Consider the following 6,465-nt stretch of genomic DNA (forward strand, 5'->3'; position numbering starts at 1 on the left):
GGGTGTGTGTTCTCCCCACTGCTCTTCTCCCTCTACACCAACGACTGCACCTCAAGAGACCCATCTGTCAAACTCCTGAAGTTTGCTGACGACACAACGGTCATCGGCCTCATCCGGGACAGTGATGAGTCGGCCTACAGACGGGAGGTTGATAAGCTGGCTCTCTGGTGCAGCCAGAACAACCTGGAACTTAACACGCTCGAAACTGTGGACATGACCGTGGTCTTCAGGAGGAGCACCCCTACTCTGCCCCCCATCACCATACTCAACAGCCCTGTGTCTGCTGTGGAATCCTTCAGATTTCTGGGATCCACTATTTCCCAGGACCTGAAGTGGGAGCCCAACACTGACACCATCATCAAGAAGGCCCAGCAGAGGATGTACTTCCTGCGCCAGCTCAGGAAGCTCAACCTGCCTAAGGACCTGCTGATCCACTTCTACACAGCCATCATCCAGTCTGTCCTCTGCACGTCCATCACTGTCTGGCTTGGATCTGCCACCAAAAAGGACAGGGACAGACTACAACGGACAGTCAGGACTGCAGAAAAAATGCCCTCCATTCAGGACTTTACATTGCCAGAGTCAGGAAATGGGCAGGAAACATCACTGCAGATCCATCTCATCCCAGGCACAACCTTTTCCAGCTTCTCCCCTCTGGAAGGAGCTTCAGAGCACGTACGCCAAAACCAACAGACTCAGGAACAGTTTCTTCCCACAAGCCATCACTCTGATGAACAGTTGACTCTGACTCATAATGTCAGGAACCAATCCTGTGCAATAACCCAGTAACTCTGCCACCTGTTTACTGGCTACCACTTACTATATATTCATGATTCTCTATTTTAGAGCTGTTCATACTGTTCATATTCATATTGTATATACTGTATACCAAATCCACCTACCTCATGTACATAACACCACACATAATACTTATTTATTCCAGCGTTCTTTGCACTCATCACACTGTGTACATGTATGCTTGTATGTGTATGTGCACCTGTATATCACATCCACCTCAAACATGTACATAATAATAACAGTAATGTTAATAATAATTAATAATAATAATAATAATAATTAATAATAATAACTCCTGCATCCTTTCCTCAAATTCTTCGTAGGTATACACATACCTGGCAATAAAGCTGATTCTGATTCATTACTGTATTATACTTTGAGCCTTCAACCAGGCTGCAATACACTGAATGCATCTTCCAAAAATGTTAATTTCCTTAATTAAAGACAACCTCTTGGTGGCTTTATGTTGTATGTAAAGCCCAGCTTATTATCAGTGTATATTTTCCCAAATACTTAAAACATTTACACAGTTTCTACAGTTTGCATTTGACATTTTACAGCATCACAAAGCATTAATAAGAGCCTTGCCTCCAGTGTCCCCTGAGCCGTACTACACTCTACGGCATACTCCTCAGACCACCGCCATTCCACCATACCTCTTCAATCCGTCTGCCTGCCTCCTGTCATTGTCAGCCACGCTCCTCTCCCCGCTTCTCCAGCCTCCCTCATGTTGTTCATTAAATACCTTTTACTTTACATCTACTAATGGGTCTGTGACTGCTGTTAGATCCACTGTAAACCTAAACATTTTTGAGCCCAAGGAGCATGTAATTCTTCAACCAATCTAAAAACTAATTAACATCAAATCTAGAGACACATGACAATGACGATACTCTGCAGGTGGTGTATCAGAATCCCATTTTGTCTCTTTCTGACTTTCTCCCACCTGTATTTTATAAACTCATTTAGGTGTTATTGGGATATTTTCTCACTTTCACTCCACTTCTCTGACTTGCTTGAGTTTGTCTCCCACCCAGGTGCTCTATTCTCAATTCTTTAAAGAGTCTGATCATCTAGCCTGCCATCCTCCTTCATATTTTTCTTTTACTTTGGTCATATTTGACTCTTTCTTTGTATGTCAGTTTCTCATTTTTTCTAGCTCCCACATCCCAAAATTGTTCTGATTGCAAGCTTCCTCCCTAATCTCCCTCTTCACTTCCCCTACAGCTTTAAAATGCTGAAGTACATCTCTGGTTCATTCTCTGCACTTTTTCATCCTCTGACGTTATATTACTCTTCCTGCTCTGTCTCTCAATTGCTACGCCTCAACCCTATTTAGACTTTGTACCGTGGCTCAGGATGAGTCTCAGGGCCCTCTTATCTGTTTCTCTGGGTGTGACCCAAATTGTTTTGGACAGGCACGTCATGGCTGCCTGTGCCAGAGGTCCTTTTGTTGGGCAATGATACAGAAAGCTGTAGTTGCAAACATCCATGCACTGAAGCGCACAGATACAAGGATGCAACACAGATAGACAACACAACTGGGTTAACTGTCTTTCTTTGAGCTCCACAGCAGTATCAGGCGGGTTTATACATTAGATTTCAGACACACGAACAGCATCAAAACCTTTCCAAGGGCAGTGGAGAGGTTTCACAGTTGGAGCAGAACGTTGCTGCTGCTGTTAGAACAGAAAACATCCCTGAATGAAACTTGTTTCTTGCAGAATAATTTGAAATCAGCACACAGCAAGGCCTCATGGCAACTTGTATAGAAAATGTACAAACCTGTTGGTTAAAGTCTAAAAGACCAAGAAGCACATTGCTTGATACAGAGAGAGACAAGAGAGAAGATGAAACAATTGACCAGGTGAGAACTGGAGTCTGACAGGATCTGTTATGCACTATGAATATCCTGTGTGTTAGCCAGATTTAGAGGTAGTGATAAACTCTACCTGGGGCACTGACTTAGATCTTCCGTATTCTCTTATCACATACTGGGAAAATAACCTTCTACACACGTACAAACACACACAGGGTGTGAAATCTAATCCCCACCTTCTGTTACCACAACAGCCACCTGTGAAGATGACTTCCTCTTGCCCTCGTCAGTTTTTACAGAAAAAACAAATGAATCACTGGAGAAGGGAGAAGAGAGAAAAGGAGAAAAAAGGAGACAAACAAATGAAACACAGCCAGGGGTGCCAGGTTGGCAGCTTATCAGCATCCAGTAACTTCAAAACAACACGCTAGGCTGCAAAAGGACACAAGCTACTGGAGAATACATATGATGAAAAAGCAACTGTTAAAACAAGTGTGACTATTGTACAATTTGAAAACCTAGTAGTAGTTTACACAAGGCAGTGGAGAAGAGTAACTAATAAATTTACTTAAGTCCAGTACCTAAGTAATATTTTGAGGTACTTGTAGCCTATTAACCTATTAGCCTATTTCCATTTTACTGCATGCGGCTTTATATGCCTACATCTATTCCAAGATACCATATTGCGCTTTAGCAATGACTGGAGAAAAGTTAATGTCAAAGATCTGAATATAGATTTGTCTTTTCTTTCCTACTCCATTATGCTGGCTGCACACTAGAGGATAATTGGGCTGATTTTGGGTGGTGGCGTTCCCGAGCTAAGATTTTCGGCCCATATGATCAAATGAAATTGGGGTCCCTCCGATCAGAGACCCGCAACAGCCAATAAGAGCAAGCTGAATGGGAAGCATCAACAACGTTTTGTGCATTTGTTCGCACTGTAAAATGTGTAAATCATGCTGACTCCTTCTTCTCAGCCATGAATTCAGCAGTTCATCCACAGTGTTATTCTCTTTTTTGTTTTACTGTGCAACACTTAGCACACAAGGGTGCAACTAGTTGATGATAAACATATTTGTTTTACGTCTGAAGTCATGTTTGATGACATGCGTTTCTGTGCGATCCCTGCGTTTTTAAAACAGTTTAAATAAGAGCTATATTACAGCATCAACCATTGGGACGTGAAAGGCCAGAGAAGTGAGATTGTAACTGGAAGGTCACCAGCTCCCATCACCAGTCGGTGGCTTTTGAAAGAAGATACTGCAGTCTACAGTGGAAGTGTTTCTGTAACTCAAATGAAATAATGATTCGACCCATAAAGGCAGTGGCCATAAGAATGGATAATAAAAAGCAGGTAGCATGAAGGACACAACAGAAAGCTTCTGACAGAGAGGTTGCTGCTGCAATTACAAGGATGTAGGTGGAATGGTATTAATATCAGGAGATAGTGGTGAGGTCTGGAAAGTTTGTTTGTTGAAACTGAGCAGGTGGGAAAATCTGGACTGCAACAGTGAATGAACTCTTGTCAACAGTTTCAGATGCAGGAAGAGACAATAGATTTCGCTTGCAAACCGATAATAGATGCTTGATGGTTGTGGTACTCCTGAGCCAGTCATGGCCCCGTTTGAATACAAACATGGTCATACAAGTAAGCATGAATACATTTGGACTGAGGTTGAATTCTGTCTCGAAATAAAAGACAATGCTTCATAGTACTTTCTTTATGTTTGATGTGTTAGACTGAGCAAAAGCTGTTTCTTAAATCTTTTGGCTACTCTGTATTGTCAAGTGCTTTATGTAATATTTGTTTGTGTATGGCCACAAGGAAGATATTGATCTGTGCCATAGGTCAAATATCAAACACTAGATTATGTTTAACTCAGATCAATTGAGAATGACAAAGCAGAAAAAACAATGGCCATCAGCTGTGTTACAGGCAAAAATCCCCGGAGTGACAGCATAGATAATAATGTAAACAGAGTCGATGTACTTCTAATTACTCTCTTGTATGATTCAGGTTCATGATGCTGTATTGTTCTCAGACAGAATAACAATACAGCCAATGTCACCTGGGAATTCTGTCACCTCAAAACAAGTAAGTAATGACAACTGTTACAGCCTAACAGCCAATGCTGGATTAACTTGCTACGGAGTCCCAAATCAGCTACGGGATATCTCCTGCCACACACATCCATCCAACCCTCTGTGCCCCTAGGTTCCCAGCAAGTAGCATGCACACTGCAAACTGTACATTGTCTTTATGCTCCCAAAAGCTAAGCAGTACTCTTATGCTGGAATGCCACCTGGCATCAGGATGATAATTAGTTTAACACAATGCGACTAAACACAAGTATATTTATGAATAGACACCATGTAAGCATTATATAAAATAGAAAAATGAAGGTCTTTAATGTAGAAAGGCTTTGGAAAGAAGTACTCATGCAGCTGTGGCCCTAGTAACCCATTGTTTTTGGAAGAAGCTACAAAGAGAGGTTTGGTGAGAAGAACGGATGGTCCCCATGGGTTTCAGTGTTGTAAAGAGAATAGAGAAATTTAATTGTCTCATTATTTCTCGTGGAAACAGTGTGTGTTCAATATGTCCCAAGGATATCACAGTTTCCAACACGCCTAATGATTTTTATTGCATAAACCGGGAAAGTGTAGAATATGAAGATATCAGCATGTCTTGCTTTATATTTTTTTGTGAAAAAAATCACAGCAAAGTGTTTTCAGTAAAAGCCATCGGGGAGCCTCCTCTATCAAACCAAAACTATAATGAACTGTCAGCTTGCATCTCTTGCTCTTATTCATCAAATATGACTATATGATGAGACACTACACAGTATCTGATCTGGTAAGTATAAGAGAAGTGAATGCCTAAAGTTACTGCATATTATTGGTGGAACGTTACTAAGTTCTGTATTTAAGTACAATATTAAGGTACTTGTACTTTGTGTTTTCATTTTCTGCTACTCCATTACAATTCAGAGGCAAATATTGTACTTTTTAGTTAACTACATTCATTTGTTTATGCAGGGCTCTCAAGTCTCACGCATTCGCCGTGAGACACATGCATTTCAGCAAGTTCACAAGCTCACACGCCACACCTTGTAATTCTCACGCAAAGAAGTAGCCTAAGTTAAGAGATAATGTCCTCGAAGTTGTCCCTCTATATTCAATTAATGGAAAATCATTTTTGTGCCGAGTTCATAGCTTTCTCTGTAGCCCACTAAATGCCAGAGCCATTAAGCCGAACAGAAATTAAAATGTGTTGCTTCTGGGGTGAATTCCGTGAATGTTTCCTGCTTTGGCTGTTAAAAGCAGACGATTGGCTTTCTAGCGGGAGGGGCAGGATAACCACCATCTTTGCCGTAGTGGCTTTCCCCATAGAGTTGTATTGAGGATGTGATTGAGTGGCATGTCTCCTCTTCAAATTCATGCTAAGTGATTATTGATGCAGTCAAAAACTCTCCAACCTCTTTGCAACCAGATGCTTTGGCTTTTTTATAGCTCACCTCACTGTAAAATACTCAGCAAGTACTGCATTAAAACGTTGTGGTGTCCGAACAATAATGCTGCGATGATGTGTTGAGAAGAAATCCGCTTGACACTGTTCTTGATTATAAAAGTTTATTACATCAAAGAATTCAGCATCAATTACAAGCTCTGCAGCAGCTTGGAGAGTGACCCAGCCCAATAACCACTCTGTCTCTCTGTACATTGAACACAGCTTATATAGGACATGTTTAGGTCTCTGCTAAATACCATATAAGGGCACAGTGCTGTAGAATAAGTGTAACCATCTGTTAGACACCACAGAAGGGTACAGTCCCTTCATTCACACTAAT

The 6,465-nt window shown here is 41.3% G+C and overlaps 1 protein-coding gene across 1 annotated transcript in view; it reads left to right on the plus strand.

The window, feature by feature from the left end:
• The window catches only part of LOC123958389 (B-cell receptor CD22-like), a gene marked incomplete at its 5' end in the record, with an annotated part of 47,726 nt that overhangs the window by 7,438 nt on the left and 33,823 nt on the right, over positions 1 to 6,465 (plus strand). The gene's annotated exons all lie outside the window — the stretch shown is intronic.

The sequence above is a fragment of the Micropterus dolomieu genome, linkage group LG01 (genome assembly GCF_021292245.1).
Source record: "Micropterus dolomieu isolate WLL.071019.BEF.003 ecotype Adirondacks linkage group LG01, ASM2129224v1, whole genome shotgun sequence".
Lineage (NCBI taxonomy): Eukaryota > Metazoa > Chordata > Actinopteri > Centrarchiformes > Centrarchidae > Micropterus > Micropterus dolomieu.